This window comes from Balaenoptera physalus (assembly GCF_965194825.1).
Source record: "Balaenoptera physalus genome assembly, chromosome: 11".
In the NCBI taxonomy this organism is placed as follows: domain Eukaryota; kingdom Metazoa; phylum Chordata; class Mammalia; order Artiodactyla; family Balaenopteridae; genus Balaenoptera; species Balaenoptera physalus.
Genome location: NC_138896.1, coordinates 81960643 through 81985802, shown reverse-complemented (window position 1 = coordinate 81985802; position 25160 = coordinate 81960643). Strand labels below are relative to the sequence as shown.

At 40.2% G+C, this 25160-nt stretch overlaps 1 protein-coding gene and 1 long non-coding RNA gene across 16 annotated transcripts in view; one reads left to right on the top strand and one right to left on the bottom strand.

Moving 5' to 3' along the window:
• FHIT (fragile histidine triad diadenosine triphosphatase) overlaps positions 1–25160 on the top strand; it is a 1480075-nt gene that overhangs the window by 564943 nt on the left and 889972 nt on the right. The window lies entirely within an intron of this gene.
• The window catches only part of LOC309637605, a 69117-nt gene that overhangs the window by 23791 nt on the left and 20166 nt on the right, over positions 1–25160 (bottom strand). The gene's annotated exons all lie outside the window — the stretch shown is intronic.

The window sequence follows — 25160 nt, the reverse complement described above, 5'->3', positions numbered from 1 at the left end:
ATATGTGAAAGTGCTTCCATGAAGGAAAGGTTCTGGGTGTTACAAAAGCATGCCTTAGGGTTTTTGACCTCATCAGGGACGTTGGAAAAGCTTTCCGTGGGAAGTGAGAGTTGAGATGAGATGGGAGTAGGAGTTAACAAGAGAAGGGAGGGAAGCATGTTAAGGGTAGAGGAAGCCGCAGATGCAAAGCCCGAGGTGGGAGGAAGCAGAGCTGGCATCACTAGCCAAGAAAGGCCCCCACACCCCTGGAGAGTAAGGGGGGCAGTGGTGGGAGCTACCCATGGGAAGGCAGGGAAAGGACAGTCCATAAGGCCTAACTGGCCTGAATAAGGATTCCATCCTTAGCCTCACAAGGTGATGCTCTTCCCCATCTGTCCTTGGAGTTGGGTTTCCACCATTGGTGACTTGGCTCTGAATTTTCTTTAATAGAATGATGGTTAAAGCTCCATGGAAAATACAACCAGGTTTCTCTACTTTTCTGTCCATTTAGTTTGGAAATGTTTTATATAGAAGGAAAGTTTTTATTTTACAAGTCCAAGTCTGAGCAGGAGTGGCTACTTAACCAAATGCTCTGTGTATATATTGTGAAATGATCTTTGATTACTCATTGTTCTCGGGCCTTGTATAAAATGCTTGGAAATATTCCCATTTTAACTAAGTATCTAAAGCCATAGATTCAACTGAATTAGAGATTTTATCAAATGGCCATCAGTTCTCTTTGCAGACTTGAAGACCTTATGTAATCCATTGGAAGAGTGTGCTGGTAGTCTATTAGACAACCTTCTCTGCCCTGCTTCATGACCCAGGAGACTGACCTCTGTAGAATGCATCACCTGAGCTCCCATGACTGTGGCTTCCAGTTTGTTTTGGTCACTGGGAGATCCTGGAAAGAGATCAGGCGATGGGAAGAGAGAGAGAGAGGTGGGAGGGTATTTCTTCTCTCTGTAGCCTGCCTTTCTCATCGTATTTCCTGCAAGGTCTCTATCCCTCCATGACTTCAGCTCATGGTGGTAGCCGCAGCCTCCCTTATCTCACCAGGCTCTGGTGACACATTTCCTCCCTTTGCTCTTTTAGGTTCAGGGAGGTAAAGGCATCATGCTGCAGCTAGTCCCAGGTGTCTCAGCATCCTTAACTTGTAACCCTACCTGCACCTCTGAAAGTAGTTCCTTCATTTAATTGTCTTCAAAGTTGCAGATGAATGTGACTTCTGTCTGCTGGAATTCTGACTGATACCATCAGCATCTGTTTTCTGCCTCCTGTTTTATTCTCCCCCTTCCAATACCTGGGTAGGCTTCTCAGATGGAGATAACTAGGGACCAGAAGAACAGTGGTGAAATACCCTGGATAATATGCACTCACTTTCCTCACTTTGGGCTCAAAATAGATCAGTCTCCACAGGAAGAAAGGCCACTGTTTGTCATCATATATCTGCCTGGCTGTCATTCAGAACCTAATTGAACTCTTTAAATTTCATTCTATTCCTGCTTGTCTTGTTTCTGGGCCCCTGAGAAATTTCTTGCTATGTGTGTTCTGAAGCACGACATTTTGATGCAGCCATTTTGATGTGAATGTTTTCACATCAAAATAATCCTATTATTTGCACTCTGAATCTTCAGAGTGCAAATAATAGGATTTTGGTCATAGGCATGTTATATATCTGTACACCCTCTCTGACTCTCTGCCGCATCCCTGAACTTCACCCTCACTTTACATTTCTTTTACTTTTTAAAAAATGGAAATAACTACATATATATTTTCCTGAAATACTTTAAAGTGAATCCTATTCATACCATTTCATTTCATACCATTTCACCTATAAGTACTTTTTTAAATGTTTCTTTAACAGATAAGGGCGGTAACTATAGTACACATACAATGAAATTAATGATGATTCTTTAATATCTAATAAATAGTCCATGTTCAATTTTCCTCCATTCCCTCTAAAATTTTTTTCAGTTGAGTTTTTCAAATCACAAGCTATACAATATCCACCCATTGCATTTGGTTGCTGTGCCTGTTAATTTCTAACAGCCCCCTACTTTTTGTTTGTTTATCAAAGTAATAGAAATATAGCAAAAGTACCCAAATTAAGTGCTTGATGAATGCTTAGAAAATGAACAGCCCATGTAACTACTACTCAGATAAATATAGCGCACATCACTAGCACCCCAGAAGCTTCCCGGTCATTATGTGTGCACCTGCCCTCCAAGACAGCTACTGTTCTATTACCATGGATTGATTTTGCCTATTTTTTTACTTCATATGAGTGGATTCATACAGAATATCAGCTTTTTGGTCTGGTTGCTTTGGGGGAAATCTTTTAAAAAACTCAACTGAGGTATAATTTATATGTAATAAACTGTGCTCACTTAAAATGTGTAGTTCAGTGAGTTTTAAAAGAGGGATGCACCCGTGAAACCACCACCACAGTTAAGATACAGAACATTTCTATTGCCCTGAAAAGTTTCCTCATGTCACATTGTAGCCATTCCCTCCCCACAGTCCCAGCTTTCAGGCAACTATTAATTTATTTTCTGTCACTAGGGATTATTTTGCATTTTCTAGAATTTTTAATAAATTAAGTCATATGATATGTACTCTTTTGTGTCTGGCTTCCTTCAGGGAGTATAATGATTTGGTTGTGTGGTTGCATGTATTAGTAGTTTGTTTCTTTTCATTGCTCAGGACTATTCTATTATATAGGCAGTCCCCATTTTGTCTATTTATTCATTTTGTGTATTCATTCATTGTTGGTTTATATTTGGATGGTTTACAGGTTTGGCTTATTATGAATAAAACTGCTTGTGGTACAGATATTTATGTGGGCATATTTTCATTTCTCTTAGATAAATAAATACCTGAGAGTGAAGTGTCTGAGTTGTACATTATGTATGTGTAAAATTTTAAAGAAACAATATAACTGTTCTCCAAAGTGGTTGTGCCATTTTACATTCACACCATCCATTTATGAGCATTCCAATCGTTTTACATCCTTGCCAACCTTTGGGAAGGTCACTCTTTTAAATTTTAATTGTACTATTATCACACTGCAGTTTTAATTTGTATCTCCTGATAACTAATGATATTGTCAATGTTTACGTGTACTTATTTGCCATCTGTATAACCTCTTTTGTGAAGAATCTTCAAATCTTTGCCTCTTTTTTTCCCTCTGAATTGTAGGAGCTCTTTATGTATTCTGCATACAAGTCCTTTGTCAGATATGTATGTTGCAGATGTTCTCTTATATGTCAATGGCTTATAAAAAGCAGTTTTTAATTATGACTATGCTTTTAGTTCCTTTCTAAGAAATCTTGGTGTACTCCAAGGTTGCAAAGATTTTTTTCCTATGATATCTTCTAAAAGTTTGGTCTATGATCTATTTTGATGGAATATTTATGTATGGTATAAAGTAAGGGTCAGCATTCTGCCACTTCCCCCACCCCCCCAGTATGGTATCCACTTGTTTTAGCCCTATTATCTAAAAGATACTCTACTCCCTCATTGAATTACCTTGGCATCTTTGTCAAAAATAAATTGACCATTTATGTGGGAGTCTGTTTTTGGACTCCCGATCTGTTCTCTTGATTCACTTATGTATCCTTTCCTTAATAACACACTGTTTTGATTAGTGTGGCTTTATAGTCAGTCTTAAAATCAAGTAGTGTGAGTTCTCCAACTCTGTACTTCTTTATTAAAATTGCCTTGGCTCTTTTAGTTAATTTGCATTTCATATTATATAAATTTTAGAATCAGTTTGTCAATTTCTACAGCAAGTCCTGCTGGGATTTTGATTTGGATTGCATTTAAACTTTAGATTGATCTTTGAGAGGAATCCCATTTTGACAATATTGAATCCTTCAATCCATGAATATGCTATATCTTTCCATTTATTGAGCTCTTTAATTTCTTTCTACAGTGTTTTATAGGTTTTCGTACAAAGGTTTTGCATGTATTTCATGTTTTGGGATGGCATAATAAATGGAATTGTACTTTGTTTTATTTTCCAGTTGTTCATTGCTGGTGTTAGAAATAGTAATGAGTTTTGACCTTGTATCATTTCACTTTCCAAATTCATTTATTAGTTCTGGTAGCCTTTTTGTAGATTTTAAAGCTTTTCTACATACATGATCATGTCATCTGTAAATGAAGACAGTTTTACTTCTTTCTGTGTAATCTTTATTTAACGTTTGTCTCGTATTTTTTGTTTTATTAATCCAGTCTTAAATCTTTTTTAATGGAGATATAATTGATTTATAACATTAAATTAGTTTCAAGTGTACAACTTAATGATTTGATATTTGTATATATTGCAAAATGATCACCACAGTAAGTCTAGTCAACATCTATTGCCACACATGGTTATAAATATTTTTCTTGTGGTGAGAACTTTTAAGATCTACTCTCTTAGCAACTTTCACATATACAATACAGTATTATTAACTATAGTCACCATGCTTGTACATTACATCTCCATGACTTATTTTGTAAGTGGAAGTTTATATTTTTTGACCACCAAAAGATAACCTTTTGACAGTCTTTTAAGTATTTATTTCAGATGCAGGAAACTTATAATACATTCATTTGCCACTATGATTCCGTCTTCTGTATTACTGTTGCCAAGTAATTCAACCCCATGCCAAGACATTTTTGTTAAACAATCAATATTTATTTAGATTTTACCACACATTTTACTCTTCATTCCATCCTGCATTCTGTGCATTCATCTGGGAACTTCTTCTTCTGCCCAAATAACTACCTCTATACTGAAGAAAAGTATTTCCTTTCATGTGGAATTTGTTTTCTTCTTCCAGAGAGATGTTACTATCTGGCAGGTGGATACTGAGCAAGTCATGTTGATCTAATCAAGAATTGAAGATTTTTTTCCCCAAAGCTGTGCCTGGTCTGTTTCCCTTTTGTCCTAACAACTCTGGCCCTTACGGTTTCTCACCTGAACTTCTGTGGTGTTTACCATGGCCTTTTGTCCTTAGCAGGTCCTAACTTCCAATTTTTGTCTCCCCAACACTGTTAAACTAAGAAAATTCCTCCTTGGATTTTTAGTCTCTTTGCAATTGATTTTTGCTGGGTTGCTTGGCCTCTTACTCCACACGTGTAGCAAATGTCTTGAAGGGAAATTGCATTGTGAATGTTGGGCTTACTCCTCTATGGTCTCCCTTTACCAGAAATCTGAGCCCCTTAAGTCCTAGCTGCTGCTTCTGAAGCCCTTAACTTCAGCTTTTGTCTCTTCAACTCAGAGAAACTGTTGCAAGCTATAGGTTGCTATTTTCTACCTGGTCTACTCTCCTGCAATGCAAATTACTAACACCCTTATGACAAAAAGCTGCCCTAACAATAGGGCTCATGTCAAAGGGCTTTCTTTCTCTGCAGAATATAGGCTGCTTGAATTCTGGCTGCCTTGGTGGTTCTGCAATGCTTTCAAATAGCTAATATCATTTTTTTTCATGCAACATTATAATTGTTTTCTGTGGGTGGATTAATCTCATACAAGTTACTCCTTTATAGCCAGAAGCACAGCTCTTCAAGGTATATTTTAAGAAAGGCCCTCTTTCCTCCTCCCCCACCCCCCAACCAGGTCACACATACCCACATTTTTAAAGATGCCATTTGTTTGTTGAAAAATGCGTCATTTTTCCCCCCTGGAATATCCCACACTTTGGATTTCTAATTCTTTCCTTATAGTGTCATTGTTTAACATGTTTCTCTATTCCTCATATCGCTAACAAATATTTAGTTAGATTTAGAGATTGTTAGGTAATAGCATATCATGGGGGCATTGTGTATCTCCTTCTGCATCACATCCTGAGCCACAAAATGCAGTGGTTCCCAAACTTTCATTTACATTGGAATCACCTGGGAAATCTTTTTTTTTTTAACATCTTTATTGGAGTATAATTGCTTTACAATGGTGTGTTAGTTTCTGCTTTATAACAAAGTGAATCGGTTATACATATACGTATGTTCCCATATCTCTTCCCTCTTGCATCTCCCTCCCTCCCACCCTCCGTATCCCACCCCTCTAGGTGGTCACAAAGCACCGAGCTGATCTCCCTGTGCTATGCAGCTGCTTCCCACTAGCTATCTATTTTACGTTTGGTAGTGTATATATGTCCATGCCACTCTCTCACTTTGTCACATCTTACCCTTCCCCTCCCCATATCCTCAAGTCCATTCTCTAGTAGGTCTGTGTCTTTATTCCCGTCTTGCCCCTAGGTTCTTCATGACCTTTTTTTTCCCCTTAGATTCCATATATATGAGTTAGCATACTGTATTTGTTTTTCTCTTTCTGACTTACTTCACTCTGTATGACAGACTCTAACTCCATCCACCTCATTACAAATACCTCCATTTCATTTCTTTTTATGGCTGAGTAATATTCCATTGTATATATGTGCCACATCTTCTTTATCCATTCATCCAATGATGGACACTTAGGTTGCTTCCATATCCTGGCTATTGTAAATAGAGCTGCAGTGAACATTGTGGTACATGACTCTTTTTGAATTATGGTTTCCTCAGGGTATATGCCCAGTAGTGGGATTGCTGGGTCGTATGGTAGCTCTATTTTTAGTTTTTTAAGGAACCTCCATACTGTTCTCCATAGTGGCTGTATCAATTTACATTCCCACCAACAGTGCAAGAGGGTTCCCTTTTCTCCACACCCTCTCCAGCATTTATTGTTTCTAGATTTTTTGATGATGGCCATTCTGACTGTTGTGAGATGATATCTCATTGTAGTTTTGATTTCCATTTCTCTAATGATTAATGATGTTGAGCATTCTTTCATGTGTTTGTTGGCAATCTGTATATCTTCTTTGGAGAAATGTAGATTTAGGTCTTCTGCCCATTTTTGGATTGGGTTGTTTGTTTTTTTAATATTGAGCTGCATGAGCTGCTTGTAAATTTTGGAGATTAATCCTTTGTCAGTTGCTTCATTTGCAAATATTTTCTCCCATTCTGAGGGTTGTCTTTTGGTCTTGTTTATGGTTTCCTTTGCTGTGCAAAAGCTTTTAAGTTTCATTAGGTCCCATTTGTTTATTTTTGTTTTTATTTCCATTTCTCTAGGAGCTGGGTCAAAAAGGATCTTGCTGTGATTTATGTCATAGAGTGTTCTGCCTATGTTCTCCTCTAAGAGTTTGATAGTGTCTGGCCTTACATTTAGGTCTTTAATCCATTTTGAGTTTATTTTTGTGTATGGTGTTAGGGAGTGTTCTAATTTTATACTTTTACATGTACCTGTCCAGTTTTCCCAGCCACACGTATTGAAGAGGCTGTCTTTTCTCCACTGTATATTCTTGCCTCCTTTATCAAAGATAAGGTGACCATATGTGTGTGGGTTTCTCTCTGGGCTTTCTATCCTGTTCCATTGATCTATGTTTCTGTTTTTGTGCCAGTACCATACTGTCTTGATTACTGTAGCTTTGTATTATAGTCTGAAGTCAGGGAGCCTGATTCCTCCAGCTCCATTCTTCATTCTCAAGATTGCTTTGGCTAGTCTTTTGTGTTTTCCATACAAATTGTGAAATTTTTTGTTCTAGTTCTGTGAAAAATGCCAGTGGTGGTTTGATAGGGATTGCATTGAATCTGTAGATTGCTTTGGGTAGTAGAGTCATGTTCACAGAGTTGATTCTTCCAATCCAAGAACATGGTATATCTCTCCATCTATTTGTATCCTCTTTAATCTCTTTCATCAGTTTCTTATAATTTTCTGCATACAGGTCTTTTGTCTCCTTAGGTAGGTTTATTCCTAGATATTTTATTCTTTTTCTTGCAATGGTAAATGGGAGTGTTTTCTTAATTTCACTTTCAGAGTTTTCATCATTAGTGTATAGGAATGCCAGAGATTTCTGTGCATTAATTTTGTATCTTGCTACTTTACCAAATTCATTGATTAGCTCTAGTAGTTTTCTGGTAGCATCTTTAGGATTCTCTATGTATAGTATCATGTCATCTGCAAACAGTGACAGCTTTACTTCTTCTTTTCCAGTTTGGATTCCTTTTATTTCTTTTTCTTCTCTGATTGCTGTGGCTAAAACTTCCAAAACTATGTTGAATAATAGTGGTGAGAGTGGGCAACCTTGTCTTGTTCCTGATCTTAGTGGAAATGGTTTCAGTTTTTCACCAGTGAGAACGATGTTTGCTGTGGGTTTGTCATATATGACCTTTATTATGTTGAGGAAAGTTCCCTCTATGCCTACTTTCTGCAGGGCTTTTATCATAAATGGGTGTTGAATTTTGTCAAAAGCTTTCTCTGCATCTATTGAGATGATCATATGGTTTTTCTCCTTCAGTTTGTTAATATGGTGTATCACGTTGATTGATTTGCTTATATTAAAGAATCCTTGCCTTCCTGGGATAAACCCCACTTGATCATGGTGTATGATCCTTTTAGTGTGCTGTTGGATTCTGTTTGCTAGTATTTTGTTGAGGATTTTTGCATCTAGGTTCATCAGCGATATTGGCCTGTAGTTTTCCTTCTTTGTGACATCTTGGTCTGGTTTTGGTATCAGGGTGATGGTGGCCTCATAGAATGAGTTGGGGAGTGTTCCTCCCTCTGCTATATTTTGGAAGTGTTTGAGAACGATAGGTGTTAGGTCTTCTCTAAATGTTTGATAGAATTCTCTTGTGAAGCCTGGGCTTTTGTTTGTTGGAAGATTTTAAATCACAGTTTCAATTTCAGTGCTTGTGATTGGTCTGTTCATATTTTCTATTTCTTCCTGGTTCAGTCTCGGCAGTTTGTGCATTTCTAAGAATCTGTCCATTTCTTCCAGGTTGTCCATTTTATTGGCATAGAGTTGCTTGTAGTAATCTCTCATGACCCTTTGTATTTCTGCAGTGTCAGTTGTTACTTCTCCTTTTTCATTTCTAATTCTATTGATTTGAGTCTTCTCCCTTTTCTTCTTGATGAGTCTGGCTAATGGTTTATCAATTTTGTTTATCTTCTCAAAGAACCAGCTTTTAGTTTTATTGTTCTTTGCTATTGTTTCCTTCATTTCTTTTTCATTTATTTCTGATCTGATCTTTATGATTTCTTTCCTTCTGCTTACTTTGGGGTTTTTTTGTTCTTCTTTCTCTAATTGCTTTAGGTGCAAGGTTAGGTTGTTTATTCGAGATGTTTCCTGTTTCTTGAGGTAGGCTTGTATTGCTATAAACTTCCCTCTTAGAACTGCTTTTGCTGCATCCCATAGGTTTTGGGTCGTCGTGTCTCCATTGTCATTTGTTTCTAGGTATTTTTTGATTTCCCCTTTGATTTCTTCAGTGATCACTTCGTTATTAAGTAGTGTATTGTGTAGCCTCCATGTGTTTGTATTTTTTACAGATCTTTTCCTGTAATTGATAGCTAGTCTCATAGCGTTGTGGTCGGAAAAGATACTTGATACGATTTCAATTTTCTTAAATTTACCAAGGCTTGATTTGTGACCCAGGATATGATCTATCCTGGAGAATGTTCCATGAGCACTTGAGAAAAATGTGTATTCTGTTGTTTTTGGGTGGAATGTCCTATAAATATCAATTAAGTCCCTCTTGTTTAATGTATCATTTAAAGCTTGTGTTTCCTTATTTATTTTCATTTTGGATGATCTGTCCATTGGTGAAAGTGGGGTGTTAAAAGTCCCCTACTATGATTGTGTTACTGTCGATTTCCCCTTTTATGGCTGTTAGTATTTGCCTTATGTATTGAGGTGCTCCTATGTTGGGTGCATAAATATTTACAATTGTTATATCTTCTTCTTGGATCGATCCCTTGATCATTATATAGTGTCCTTCTTTGCCTCTTGTAATGGTCTTTATTTTAAAGTCTATTTTGTCTGATATGAGAATTGCTACTTCAGCTTTCTTTTGATTTCCATTTGCATGGAATATCTTTTTCCATCCCCTCACTTTCAGTCTGTATGTGTCCCTAGGTCTGAAGTGGATCTCTTGTAGACAGCATATATATGGGTCTTGTTTTTGTATCCATTCATCCAGCCTGTGTCTTTTGGTGGGAGCATTTAATCCATTTACATTTAAGGTAATTATCGATATGTATGTTCCTATTCCCATTTTCTTAAATGTTTTGGGTTTGTTATTGTAGGTGTTTTCCTTCTCTTGTGTTTCTTGCCTAGAGAAGTTTCTTTAGCATTTGTTGTAAAGCTGGTTTGGTGGTGCTGAACTCTCTCAGCTTTTGCTTGTCTGTAAAGGTTTTAATTTCCCCATCAAATCTGAATGAGATCCTTGCTGGGTAGAGTAATCTTGGTTGTAGTTTTTTGTCCTTCATCACTTTAAATATGTCCTGCCACTCCTTTCTGGCTTGCAGAGTTTCTGCTGAAAGATCAGATGTTAACCTTATGGGGATTCCCTTGTGTGTTATTTGTTGTTTTTCCCTTGCTGCTTTTAATATGTTTTCTTTATATTTAATTTTTGATACTGGGATTAATACGTGTCTTGGCGTGTTTCTCCTTGGATTTATCCTGTATGGGACTCTCTTTGCCTCCTGGACTTGATTAACTATTTCCTTTCCCATATTAGGGAAGTTTTCAACTATAATATCTTCAAATATTTTCTCAGTCCCTTTCATTTTCTCTTCTTCTTCTGGGACCCCTATAATTCGAATGTTGGTGCATTTAATGTTGTCCCAGAGGTCTCTGAGACTGTCCTCAGTTCTTTTCATTCTTTTTTCTTTATTCTGCTCTCCAGTAGTTATTTCCACTATTTTATCTTCCAGGTCACTTATCCATTCTTCTGACTCAGTTATTCTGCTATTGATCCCTTCTAGAGTATTTTTAATTTCATTTATTGTGTTGTTCATCGTTGCTTGGTTCCTCTTTAGTTCTTCTAGGTCCTTGTTATATGTTTCTTGCATTTTGTCTATTATATTTCCAAGATTTTGGATCATCTTTACTATCATTATTCTGAATTCTTTTTCAGATAGACTGCCTATTTCCTCTTCAGTTGTTAGGTCTGGTGTGTTTTTACCTTGCTCCTTCATCTGCTGTGTTTTTCTGTCTTCTTATTTTGCTTATCTTACTGTGTTTGGGGTCTCCTTTTCGCCGGCTGCAGGTTTGTAGTTCCTCTTGTTTTTGGTATCTGTCCCCAGTGGCTAAGGTTGGTTCACTGCATTGTGTAGGTTTCCTGGTGGAGGGGACTAGTGCCTGTGTTCTGGTGGATGAGGCTGGATCTTGTCTTTCTGGTGGGCAGGTCCACGTCTGGTGGTGTGTTTTGGGGTGTCTGTGGCCTTATGATTTTAGGCAGCCTGTCTGCTAATGGATGGGGCTGTGTTCCTGTCTTGCTAGTTGTTTGGCGTAGGGTGTCCAGCACTGTAGCTTGCTGGTCGTTGAGTGAAGCTGGGTCTTGGTGTTAAGATGGAGATCTCTGGGAGATTTTCGCTGTTTGGTATTACGTGGAGCTGGGAGGTCTCTTGTGGACCAGTGTCCTGGAGTTGGCTCTCCCACCTCAGAGGCACAGCCCTGATGCCTGGCTGGAGCACCAAGAGCCTGTCATCCACATGGCTCAGAATAAAAGGGAGAAAAAATAGAAAGAAAAAAAGAAAGAGGATAAGATAAAATAAAGTTATTAAAATAAAAAAAATAATTATTAAAAAAAATTTTTTTTAAGCAAAAAAAAAAAACAAAAATGGACAGACAGAACCCTCGGACAAATGGTAAAAGCAAAGCTATACAGACAAAATCTTACACAGAAGCATGCACATACACACTCATAAAAAGAGGAAAAGGGGAAAAAATAATATATCTTGCTCCCAATGTCCACCTCCTCAATTTGGGATGATTCGTTGTCTATTCAGGTATTCCAGAGATGCAGGTACTCAAGTTGTTTGTGGAGCTTTAATCCGCTGCTTCTGAGACTGCTGGGAGAAATTTCCCTTTCTCTTCTTTGTTCGCACAGGTCCTGGGGTTCACCTTTGGATGTGGCCCCTCCTCTGCATGTAGGTTGCCTGGGGGCGTCTGTTCTTCGCTCACACAGGACGGGGTTAAAGGAGCAGCTGCTTCGCGGGCTCTGGCTCACTCAGGCCGGCGGGAGGGAAGGGTACGGATGCGGGGTGAGTGTGCAGCGGCAGAGGCCGGTGTGACGTTGCACCAGCCTGAGGCGCCGTGCGTTTTCCCGGGGAAGTTGTCCCTGGATCACGGGAGGCTGGCAGTGGCGGGCTGCACAGGCTCCCGGGAGGGGCAGTGTGGATAGTGACCTGTGCTCACACACAGGCTTCTTGGTGGCGGCATCAGCAGCCTTAGCGTCTCATGCCAGTCTCTGGGGTCCGCGCTGATAGTCGTGGCTCTCGCCCATCTCTGGAGCTCCTTGAAGCGGCGCTCTGAATCCCCTCTCCTCGCGCACCAGGCAACAAAGAGGCAAGAAAAAGTCTCTTGTCTCTTCGGCAGTTCCAGACTTTTTCCCGGACTCCCTCCCGGCTAGCTGTGGTGTGCTCACCCCTTCAGGCTGTGTTCACGCCGCCAGCCCCAGTCCTCTCCCTGCGATCCGACCGAAGCCCGAGCCTCAGCTCCCAGCCCCCGCCCACCCCAGCGGGGGAGCAGTGAAGCCTCTCGGGCTGGTGAGTGCTGGTCAGAGCTGATCCTCTGTGCGGGCATCTCTCCGCTTTGCCCTCCGCACCCCTGTGGCTGCGCTCTCCTCCGTGGCTCCGAAGCTTCCCCTCTGCCACCCGCAGTCTCCGCCCGCGAAGGGCCTTCCTAGTGTGTGGAAACCTTTCCTCCTTCATGGCTCCCTCCCACTGGTGCAGGTCCCTTCCCTATTCTTTTGTCTCTGTTGTTTCTTTTTTCTTTTGCCCTACCCAGGTACGTGGGGAGTTTCTTGCCTTTTGGGAGGTCTGACATCTTCTGCCAGATTTCAGTGGGTGTTCTATAGGAGCAGTTCCACGTGTAGATGTATTTCTGATGTATCTGTGGGGAGGAAGGTGATCTCCGCGTCTTACTCTTCCTCCATCTTCTCCTCTCTCCCACCTGGGAAATCTTTAAAAAGATTTAAAAAAAAACAAAACTACTGATGCCCGATTTAATTGGACGTAAACTGAACATTGAGGTTTTTGAAAGCTCTCCCCACCATCCCCAGGTCATTCAAATGTTCCGCAGAGTTTGAGAACCACTGATGTAATGTCTGGTTATCCCACTTCTAGTTATGTTAGGATTGACTCATAGATTCTGGTGTTCTCAGTCTGATCCCTTCAATATCAAGTTCCCCCATCAAGCTTTAAGCCAGTGTTTTAGTGTTTAGCCAGTGGTTGCCTAGTTCCATTATTTCATTAAAAGATGCAAAGTGGGGAGTTTCTAATTCTTTCATTCCTCCTGCTCTTATTAGCTGTGAATGCTCCATAAAGAACTTTTAATTCCTGTTTGGTTAGCTTGAAGTGCAGTCCATTTAAGAGTAAAGCTTAAATTTTCCCCCTCTTTTTATATATTTTCTCAATTATGAGTTGCTACCCTAACAACTTGCAAAGGTAACCAATGATTTAAAAAATACCATTATGGAACTCATGGGTTTTAATAAGTTAGATCTATTTCATTTTATCATATTCATTTTTCTTTTTGATGTTGAAATGGATTCATCTTTGGTCAGTAGGAGCCCCTTTCAAGTTGGCTTTAAGTCATTTTGATATGACTCTAGTAGTCTTTGATAGCTTCCTATGACAAACTTCCCTGGCTCACTGTGGCCATTTCCTGTCCCAGATCTGGAATTAGCCATTTCTTCAAGGATCCTTGGTTCCTTTCAAAAGAAAGGAAGTGCTTAAGAGGCCGAAGTATAGGCTCCTTAATCCTCAGTCTATTCCTCATTTCTCCCATTTTATTTGGCCAAGAGTAATAATAACTACGTCATTATTTTAGTTCTACCACCTGTTTTATGTTTGTCTTAGGATACTTTACTTCTCTGTGTCTGTGTTCTTATCTATAAAATGGGGATGGTGATTGAAATAATACAGGCATAATGCTTGCCCCAATGGCTTTTTAACAGCGAGCCAACAGGAGTAATGGTGTGGTGGTGGTGGTAGTACTAGTTGTTATATAGCAATAATGGTAGTAGTGATGGTAGCAGTTCATTTTTTCAATAAATTATTATGCACCCACTGTGTGTAAGCACTGGTCATAGGCAGAAGTGGTAATGGTACTAGTAGTAGAAGTCATCATAGCAGTAGTAGTAGTCATATAGTTTTTTAATAAATAATGACACGTGAGGTACTATACTGGGCACTAGGGATGCAGTGGTAATCAAGACAGCTGTCATCACGTCTTCAAGGAGAAAGACAAAAGACAAGTAAAGTGGCAAATATAAATTATTAGTATGGATCCAAAATTGTTCACTTAGGTATTTGTCTACGGTAAGGGCTAAAATTTCAAGTAGTTGCATACCAGCATCAAAATCACTGCTTCAAAATGGTGTTGTCCAAACAGCCATATTGAAATGTCTTCTATCTAAGCGTCCCATTCATATCGAAGTCACTACATTTTTGTCCTAAGCACCTTTCCCTGGAAGAGAATTACTTTTAATAAAGGATGGTTCTTTGCAGTGACTTATAGGATTGAAACTGGGGCTTCTCTCTTCTTTGTGCTATTTCCCTCTGGTGCTGCCCGGCGTTCCTAGTGAGCAGCTGGTCCCCAAGGAAACTCACCCCTCCTGGAATTGGAAAAGTGCCCTTGCTGAGGACTTGGTGTCAGAGGAGTGGAAAGGTGCCATCAAAGGAGGAGTTTCTACAGAACCCAGAGGCAGGAAGCCACTTGGCTGTCTCTTACTTCAGAGTGAAAATGAGGTCACAGGATGTCCCTTTCTGTGAATGACTGTATAAAAGGCCAAGAGAAAACTTCCTCTTGTCCTGCAGCTAAAAGTATCCTCATGCTGTGAAGGAGTCACTTTTTTGGCTCTTTGTGCAGTCGCCAAAAGACAGTCTCAGCAGGGCAGGTGTGTAGGAAGCCAGCAAGGTGAGAGCAGTTATTTTCCTTTCTCACACTTCGGGTGATGCTTACTTTCTCTACATGGAGAAAGCCTCTTAATTGGAAAGGGAATAACAGATTTTTCAACTTTTTGCCATTCCTGATCCTTCGTTACTTTTTTTCCGACCGAATGGGAATTGCCCAGGCTTCAGCCTCCTCTTGGGAAGTGTACCAATCCATAGGAATCAATCCAAATCCCTACTGTGGGAAATGGACTGTTTTAGCTGCAGGAGGTGTCTGTGTCTGCTCTTTACCCTCAGTGATCTTGCTGTCTAGAGGACTGTATGGTCAGGTCACTCAAGGTGGCTGTTCTCTTGCTCTCTGTACGTCCCAGGCTTGACCAGTGCCTGCTTCACCTACACCCTACTCACATGACTGACGTCCCTACATATTTGCCCCAGGCCCCAGCTGGTGATTGTTCTTATCAAAGGGACAGTGAGGGGTGTGCCCCTCTGCTAGTTTCCCTAGTAACCGATGAGCCAGCCTGACTTCAATTCCCCAACTGGCAATCTCCTCCCCGCCAACCCGGCAGCAAAGACTGCCGCCATGTCCCACCCACTGACCACCGCACACGGTCGGGGTGTTGCTCCAGGACCTTGTTTCAGATGTGTAAGCTCCCCCATCCATTAAACGATTGATGTCTCTGTTGCTGACTCCAGGCTGTTTCTTTGGTCTTAAAGCTGGGCAAGCACAGGACTTGTAGGCCTGCGGGGTGCAGCCCAATAAGGACAGAGGTAAAAGTCATTCATTCTACAAATCTTAATTGAATCTGCATGGGGTTCTAGGACCAAAGCACAAAGCCAACAATGTTTGCTGTCTGTTCCTTTACCATAAAGTTTACCAACCCTGCTCTTGGACATTTACTCTGTGGCTTCTTTTCTGTGGTATAATGGTCATGAGTATGGGCTCAGTGTTACATGGTCTTGGGTTCAAATCTTGGCTTAGCCTAAGACTTACTATGCAGTCTTAGGCAAGTCACTTCACTCCTCTGAGCTTTAGTCTCTTTATCTGTCACGAGGAAATACTAAGAGTCAGACACCAAATATTTATGGAGTGTCTATGATATATTAGGAACTTCTTTCTTAGGCACAGGGATGAAGTCAGATAACAAACATGCACAAAAATAAATGAGATGGTTTCAAAATGTGATAAATAGAGCAAGGTAGTAGTGGAGGGATAGAGTAGCATGGTTGTGTGGTTTGTGTGTTTAAAAAAAAAAGAGATGATTCAAGAAGGAGGGGGCAGGCTGCTGTCAAATACTGCTAAGTGGTTAAGTGAAGAGAGGCCAGAAATTGGCCACCAGCTTTGGCAAGATGTGGTTTGTTGATGACCTTTACTAGGGACGTGCTATGAATAGCCTCTGACCTTTATATGTTCATAATAAAGGGAAAGTACGTGCTGTTTCTGGCTTTTTAAAGAATCTAGAATGATCCTTTAAAGGAAATGAATCCTGTAGTTAGGCTGAATTTTTAAAAAATCTGTAGGGAATGTTATATTTCTGACTCCAATAATTGCATTATAGATAATAGAAAAAAAAGTTAATGGCTGCTGACTACACTTTCAATTTGTTCTAGTTAAGGTCTGCTGCAGTATCTCCAAAATATCCTGTTGTTAGGGTACTTGTTAAAAACATTTTTTTAAATAAAAATCTTTTACATATGGGAGCATAAAAGTGACCAAGTCCAAATGAATCCCAGTGATTTTTAAACACACATTAAAGCCAAAGTTTACAAGCAGCATTTAGGGCTAATTAGAATGGACTCCTTTCTCGGTGTCTGGCATAGGGACATGTTCTGAAATTCTTTCTCCCTTTGTTATTTAACACAGTGTTTTTTTCATCTTGTTGCTTATCTCCAGCCATCAGAGGAAACTCTGGCCAAATAGTGTGGCATCACTGGGGAGAAAACGCCATTTCCCTGGGTAAGGAAGGAGGAAAAAAAAAGGCCAACTCCTATTGATTTCCGTTTCTCAGACAGAGTGATGCCTTTAACACTCCATAATGAAAGTTTTTATGTGTGAGAGGGATTACCAGCATTGGGCCGTTATTGTCCTTTGATGTGCCCCAGAAATATTACAGTAGAAGTTATTAAGGAATGAACTGTGGGACACCAACTGTTCTGACAATGTGGCTTGTCACTTTGCCCCAAGCCAATTTATGTGGCAGCAAATTTTCTTTTTTTTCCTTTTTCATTTTTTTTATAATTAGAGAGGGATGTGAGAGTAGATTGTCAGCCTGTTTCACTTCAGGACAGAAAATAAATGGAGCCTTAAAATTAACAACAGTATCTAGGCATTGGTGTGGAATGTGCACATTTCCCCAGCTTTTGCCCATTTTATAGATGAGGAAAGTGAAGCTCATAGAAGTCAGGAGTTGGCCCAGGTCACAGTGCTAATTGGATGCCCACCTGGGAACATGAAGCTGGCTTATGCTTCTCATTCTGGTGATTTCCACTTAAAGCATAGCTTTCTCTGCGTCCACTCGGAAGGAAGGTTAAAATTGTTTAAAGGCTGGAAACTGATGAAATATGAGGAAATCATGTGCTGTGAGACTGTGCGTTCCCCAGCTTTCCAATGAACTGGAAATCGTTGGGGCACCACTGTGGGTCTGAAACCTTTCCCTGGCAGCTGGGCTTGGTGTCTGCAAAGGCGAATTGTGTCTCGTGTTTAAATCTCACAGATGGAAATGGGGCAGCGCCTGGGTGTGGGCTCATGCTTCCTCCTCGCTTACTCAAATTAAGCTGCCTAACTTTGTTCCTGGGGAGGCTGCAGGTTTGTCAGGGGTCAGCTAGCATTTCCAAACAGTTCTCCAGAATGCAGGGAGAATACATTTCCCTTTCCCAAGTGACGGCAGACACAGTCACTGCACAACAGCTCGAAAGATTTTGGATTGCTTTATTTGGCACCTTTTGTTAATCTAAAGGACATCACATCATGCCATTTTTTCTTAACTGTTTTGATCCTTGATTTTATAGATTCTCAGGTAAGGAATGTTCCAAGTGTGTAAATATCACCTTTATTATATTTAAATAGAATTATTATTAATTGTATTTCTTTCTTTATTTTTTATTTAGTTTTGGCTGCGTTGGGTCTTTGTTGCTGCACATGGGCTTTCTCTAGTTGCATCGAGCGGGGGCTACTCTTCGTTGTGGTGCACGGGCTTCTCATTGCAGTGGCTTCTCTTGTTGCGGAGCACGGGCTCTAGGTGTGCGGGCTTCAGTAGTTGTGGCATGTGGGCTCAGTAGTTGTGGCTTGCAGGCTCCAGAGCACAGGCTCAGTAGTTGTGGCACCCAGATTAGTTGCTCCGCGGCATGTGGGATCTTCCCAGACCAGGACTCGAACCTGTGTCCGCTGCATTAGCAGGAGGATTCTTAAGTACTGCTCCACCAGGGAAGTCCCTAATTGTATTACTAATAACAATAACTATTATTATTATTAATAATAATAGACTAATAAATGTCTATTGTGTGTTTTCTGAGGGTCTAGGCATTGTGCTAACAGCTTTACATTTATTGTTTGATTTAATCCTTTAATCCTTTAGTCCTGCCATATAGAGGCTTTTATTATTTGTCTTTTATAGATAGAAAAATGGAGACTCAGTGAGGTTAAGAAATTTGCCCAAGATTCCACAGCTAGTAAGTGGTACAGTCAGGATGTGGAATCAGGTGATGTTACTCGTACTGCATGTTTCTAACCACCATACACACTGCCTTCTTGGCGCAGGTTAATAAACTGAGGATATTTTGAGCAAAATTTTCTGCCTATGAGTTAAAGGCCTTTTAATTTATTTTTTAAATTAGAGATTGGCTTTTCTTTCAGGCTTGTCTTAATCTACACTTGCATTTTCTAGAGGAGGAAATTGAAGCCCGGAGAAATAAAATGTCAGCAGTATGGCTCCGTCTTCTTACCTGCTCCCTCTTTCCTCCCTTTTCCTTTGCTTACAAGGCACCCACTTCTGAACGAGTTCAGTATCAAATTTCAAGGCTCTGCATTATCAATAACTTGCTTAGTGCTCAAAGGCTGAAGAAGCTGTGCTTTTTTTTGTTTGTTTTCTCAAGGTCTAGAATGAACCTCTGTTATATTGTCTGAGAAGGTGGGAAATCTTTTAAATCAATTCTTAAAGAGAACTTTGTTTTTTAACTCTTTCCTTGATGACACTGACTTTTAGAAATAAGACATTCACTTTAAGGTTTATTAATTGAGAATAAGATAAAGACGTTAGGATTGTGTCCTTTTCACGATTTTGGGAATTAGGGAGGAATTATGGCTACTAGGTGGTTGTAGAATATATTATAAACTATCGCCACAGAGTTCTTTTGAGAAATCTGAGAGATGTGGGATGTATTTTTATCTGATTAAGTTTGTTGGTAAACCAGACCTGGAAATCAGGACCTGAATTTTATTTTGTGTCTGTCACCACTTTATCATGGTGGTAGAAATCATGTTTTCGCCCTGCATCTGAAGAAGAGGCACCTTCCTCCAGCACCTCTTCTGTACTCAGATTAATCAGGCTGTCTGTGACTACAAAAGCAGAAGACTTTGAGCCCTCTGGTAATGGGCCCATTTTAACTTTAATTTTGGAGCTAAGACAGTTATATTTTATCTGAAGAGATGTGCAAGTGTAAAAATCATGTGCTAAAAGTGTTTCCTGTGGATAACCTGGTCCTTCCATCCCCTGTGGTAATTGAGAGATCGGAACTCCTGGCACAAATCAGAAAAATCATCCTCATACATCATTCTCTCCTTGACTACTATAACCATTCTTAGAGGAACTAACAGTTTAAAAATTAGGTAACCCTTGAGAGATGCTTGTGGCTGTCTTCATGATTTCCCCCCAGTTTTGGAAGTTAACAGTTCTCTTATGATGATAAAAGGCAGCCCTGCTTCCCCAGACTCTCCCCAATCATACACAACACATTCCATTTGAAATTAGATGCTACAACTTAATGTGCCAGAGACTTTGGCACAGTCAGTTCAAATTTAGGAGTCCTACCCATTGTGTTCCATTTATCCATCTCTAAGTCGTACTAGAAGATGCTGGTCATCTGTCCAGTTCTGTGTAGCTGTGTAGGACAAACAGTTACAAGCAATAGCTAACTCTTTTCCATGTTTCATCTTGTGGGAAACTGGGTTTTTGCGGTACCCAAAGTGATTTATTGTTTGCTGTGCAAATGAGGAGAGTCGGGTTTTAAAACAGTTTTAAGATTGCTCTGGAGGAAAGGCACAGTCTCCGATTAAGTCAGTGTCTGGGGGATACTGTGTGACACACACATGGTGGCATATGGTGGAGGTGGATGGACTGAGGACCAGAGAAACTTTGGAGACTATTTGATGGATTTATCTGACACTCTGAATTAGACAGTGCCCCAGGAGATGAAAGTAGCATATTTTTCATGAGGTTTTTCCTTCCCTGCTAACTTCCCCACTTCTCTAAGGGTTAATTAATTTTTGTTTCTTTACCCAAGGAACCTGCCTCTGGATTAGGTTGATGACAGACTGATGAATGGACAGGTCTGACAAGCACAGGCATTTTTGCCATCTGCCTTCTGTGTTTCTGCTTGAATTCTCTTGGGGTAAATCAGAATAATAGTTTGTGAAACAATGCACAGGCGTTGGAAAGACAGCCCCTATTTTTAGGCTCTCTGGAAATTTTTCCCGTTATTTGATTTTGGTGGTTTCAGTCATATCTTGTAATACAGTTTCATACAAATGTAATCTGGCTTCTCCAGCCTAGTACAACCCAAATCAAAATGATATTATACCTCTTCATAGCTGTAAATCCTTCCTCAAATTAAAGCTCTGAAACTTAATCTGCTAGAGGTCTACAGAGAAGGAGGGGTGCCTCCAGCACCCCACCATGAATAGCATTAAGCATCTAATGACAACTTGACAGAGACTTTTATCTTTTGTCCCCTGTGAAATAAAATCTTCAAAGTTACCTGCCTCTTCTTTGAAACTTAGCTCAGGCTATACTGGGCCAGGTGTCTCAAAGGTGATACCAAGAGGGCAGAAACTGAGAGCTGGTTTTTTTTTTTTTACCCATTTCTTTCTGGGTTGCCTTTTTTTTTTTATGACCTGGGAAGAAATGAGGGTAAATCTCAGATGTGGCTACTTTCCAAAAAGGTTAAAGACACAGAGTGGCAAAATCCCAACAGGGATTCACACGGGAGATTGATGAATTAATTGACCCCACCAATTAACCAATGAATTAATTACTCTGTGTAAAGCACAGTGAGGTCAAGAAAGGACAGGGGTGGGTAAGTCTTAGCTGAGAGGGAGGATCAGAAAATGAGAGATCTGGATGAGGTGAAGTTCCTGACTACACTCAACTGACAGTGTGGGTGAGTGGGCAGGGAGCCAGGCAGAGTCTGCAGGCAAGGCTGGCGTGAGGCTCACAAAGAGGTGCACGTTAGCGCCAGGGTCCCCACATAAGAAACACTGAACCCAGTCCTTAGGTCTAGAATACAATTAGTTCCCAGGGAGGCTTGTTGTGGTGGTTCAATGGCTACCTTTGAATCCTTATTATTTCAGGAATTTTCTAGGGCTTCTGAACCAGTTCCTCTTAAGGCAGGGCTCTGACTGCTTTGGGAAGAGACCTGATTCTTTCGGTTCTAAATAAGAGGACAAGCCTCTATCCTCTGTGATTTTCCAGGGAATTGCTAGGCATTTAGGTCTCCCTGTGGCCTGTCTGTGGGCTGATTATTCAGAATCATTTGCCTTCTTTTCAACAGCATCTTTCTGCGGGTGAACTTCCTCACACTGCTTTTCATTTACGAAACTGAAGGGACCACAATCTGTTCTATGGTATCAGTTACAGATACCAGAATATACCTCTTGTTTCCTGAGATTACTTTGAAAATGAGGCCAGACCTTTTGGCTAGAAGACTCTTGGGATATTTTATTGATACATAGAGTCCCTGAGGACATAGGTGTCAGGCAGGGTCCCATTTTGAACCAGTCTCTGGAAGGATACTTCAGAAAAATACTGTAAGACAAACTGTCCTCTCATCACTTTCATCCCCAGCATGGCCAGTATGACAAAGGAACAGGAACAGGTTATCATTCATTCAAAAACTATATTTTGAGAGCAGTTAACAAGTATCAGGCAAACCAGGCAGTGTTTTAGGATCTGAGAAAATTGCAGTGAAGAAAATAGATAGTATCCCTGACTCATGATGGTCACATTGCCATCTTTGCATAGATACTGTGTTTTAAACATTGTAAGTAGCCTGAAATAATTTGGGATTTCTCACTAGAGGGATGCAGTATGCAAATACCCATTATATCAATTAGTCGAGGCAACAGAAAGAACAAAGGAAAAACAGGAGAAACATTATTCTGAAATCTGACTAGTGAAGGCTATTCAGCTTTAAGGGACAAGAACTTACCAGAGAAAGAGTTAGCAAATTAGTTTTATTTTATTTTTTCCCTTGAGTTTACTTCAATTCTGCTTTAATATTAGACGTTGCTTTGGTCATGCTAAGCTAGGCTCTACTGTGATAATAAGCAACCTCCAAGTCTTGGAGGCTTAAATGAAAGTTTTTTTGAGTTTTACTCCTGGAATGACAGTGTGAGGAGCCCCACAGATCTATTCCCCAGCAGAAAAACATAACTGGTGAAAATAGTAAATAGAAGCCCAACTATTTAAAGTCTCTGGAATTGTCCTAACCATATACAGCAAATGAAAAAATATTCATTTAAGAAAATCTACTAAACCTTAGTAAGAGCAGCAGGGATCAGAGGCACTTGAAGAACAACCTGCTCCTCCTCACCACCCCCCCATTCCACCCAGCCCAGCCAGATGGAAGCTCTACTTTGGGCAGATGTGGCCAAGAAGATGGAGCTAACTTTTCCCTCAGATTCCAGTCAAGGGATGTGGTATCTGTTTGAGAAAGGCAGGCCACCAGCTTTTCTCATCCCCTCCAGCTCTGAGTTACAGAGGCTAATTCCTGGGGAGCATTGCTGAAAGGTTAGAGGCTACATTCCTCCACCCAGCTGACACTCAGAGGGCAGAGGCTCTGCTCCAGGTGCAGCCTGCTGAGGGTACTGAGATACATATCACCTTTGCTCAGCTTGCTAGAGACAGTGGTTCCACCCTGGGAGAGGCCAGTGAATTCTAACAAAGGCTACCACCCCTAACCAGATCCCTGTTCACAAAGCAAGAGTATCATCATTCCAATCCAAATCTCCAGAGCAGTGGCTCAGAGATTTTGCTAGGAAGAGAGGCAGGCTTTAAGAATAGAGGGCTCTCATTGTTAATCAACTATACTCCAATATAAAATAAAAAAATTTTTAAATTAAAACAAAAAAAAGAATAGAGGGCTCTGAAGCTTACTGAAAGAAACTCACTTGATTTGAAACTGGAGAATTTTAAGCCTAATGGTGCTCTCCAAAACAATAGGGATTGTGGTGAGCAATTAAGAGGAGGTTAGTAGCTCTATGAGACCAATAAGCTAAACCATAGCTCCCCTAGTTTACCAGAGAGTATCAGGGAAGAGCTACCCTCCTGGGGTCAGAAAAAACTGGCCTCAAAAACCACCCCTGGAAGCAGCAGCATAGCACAGGGAGGTCAGCTCCGTGCTTTGTGACCACCTAGAGGGGTGGGATAGGGAGGGTGGGAGGGAGGCTCAAGAGGGAGGGGATATGGGGATATATGTATGCATATGGCTGATTCACTTTGTTGTACAACAGAAAAAACAAACAAACAAACAAACAAACACCCCTGCAAAGGAGCCAGAATTTAATTGGATCAAATTGTGGAGCAGTTTGTACTCCCAGGGCATTATTGAAAGCAATAGATCAGCTGGAAATTAGTGAAGCCTAACAGCTGGATGTGACACTAAACAATACAGACAGCCTAACAGATGGCAGGGGGAGGGGTGGTGGGGGTGGGGAGGAGGGTTGGAGATAATCAAAGAGAACCTTGAAAGCACATTCTTTTCCAGTGTACATGGAATGTTCTCCAGCTACACTATAAAACATACCTCAAAACATTTAAAAGGATTGAAATCATATAAAGTATGTTCTCTGGCCACAACAGTGTAGAATTACAAATCAATAAGAGAAAATTGGGAAATTTACAGATATGTAGAGATTAAACAACACATTCCTAAATAATCAATGGGCCAAAGAAGAAATTACAAGGAAATGAGAAAAAACTTTGTGATAAATGAAATTGAAGACATGCCAAGTTTATGGGATACAACTAAAACAATGCTTAGGGGAACTTTATAGCTCTAAGCGCTTGTATTTAGAAAGGAAGAAAGATTTCAAACCAGTAACCTATCCTTTCACCTTAAGAAACTGCAGAAAGAAGAGAAAAATGAATCCATAGCAAACAGAGGACAGAAATAATAAAGGTTGGAGCAGGAATTAATGAAATAGAGAAAAGAAAAACAAATAGAGAAAATCAACCTAAGGGAAAGTTGCCTCTTTGAAAAGATCAACAAAATTGACAAACCTTTAGCTAGACTGACTGAGGAGAAAAAAGAGAAAACTCAAGCTACCAAAATCAGGCATGATGAAGGGGGCATTACTACTGACTCTACAGAAAGAAAAGATTATAAGGGAATACTATGAACAAATACATGTCAACAAGTTAGATGAAATAGACAGATTACTAGAAATATACAAATTAGTAACACTGACTCAAGCAATATAAACTCTGAATAGATTAATAATAAATAAAATAAAGAGATTGAATTGGTAATACAAATACCCCACCAAGAAAAGCCCAGGTACAGATAGTTTCAGTGATGGGTTCTACCAAACATTTAAAGAAGAATTAATACCAATTCTTTATAGACTGTTCCAAAAATTAGAAAAAAGAGAATACTTCCCAATGCATTCTGATCACAAATACCCTGATATCAAAACTGGACAAAGACATCACATGTAAAGAAAACTACAGACCAATACCTCAAAACCTACTGAATGCTGGCAGAAGACCTCAGACTTCCCAAAAGGCAAGAAACTCCCCACGCACCTGGGTAGGGCAAAAGAAAACAGAAAAAACCGAGATAAAAGAATAGGGACGGGACCTACATGCAGAGGCGGGGCCAAATCCAAAGCTGAACCCCAGGAGCTGTGCGAACATAGAAGAGAAAGGGAAATTTCTCCCAGCAGCCTCAGAAACAGCAGATTAAATCTCCTCAGTCAACTTGATGTACCCTGCATCTGTGGAATACCTAAATAGACAACAAATCATCCCAAATTGAGGAG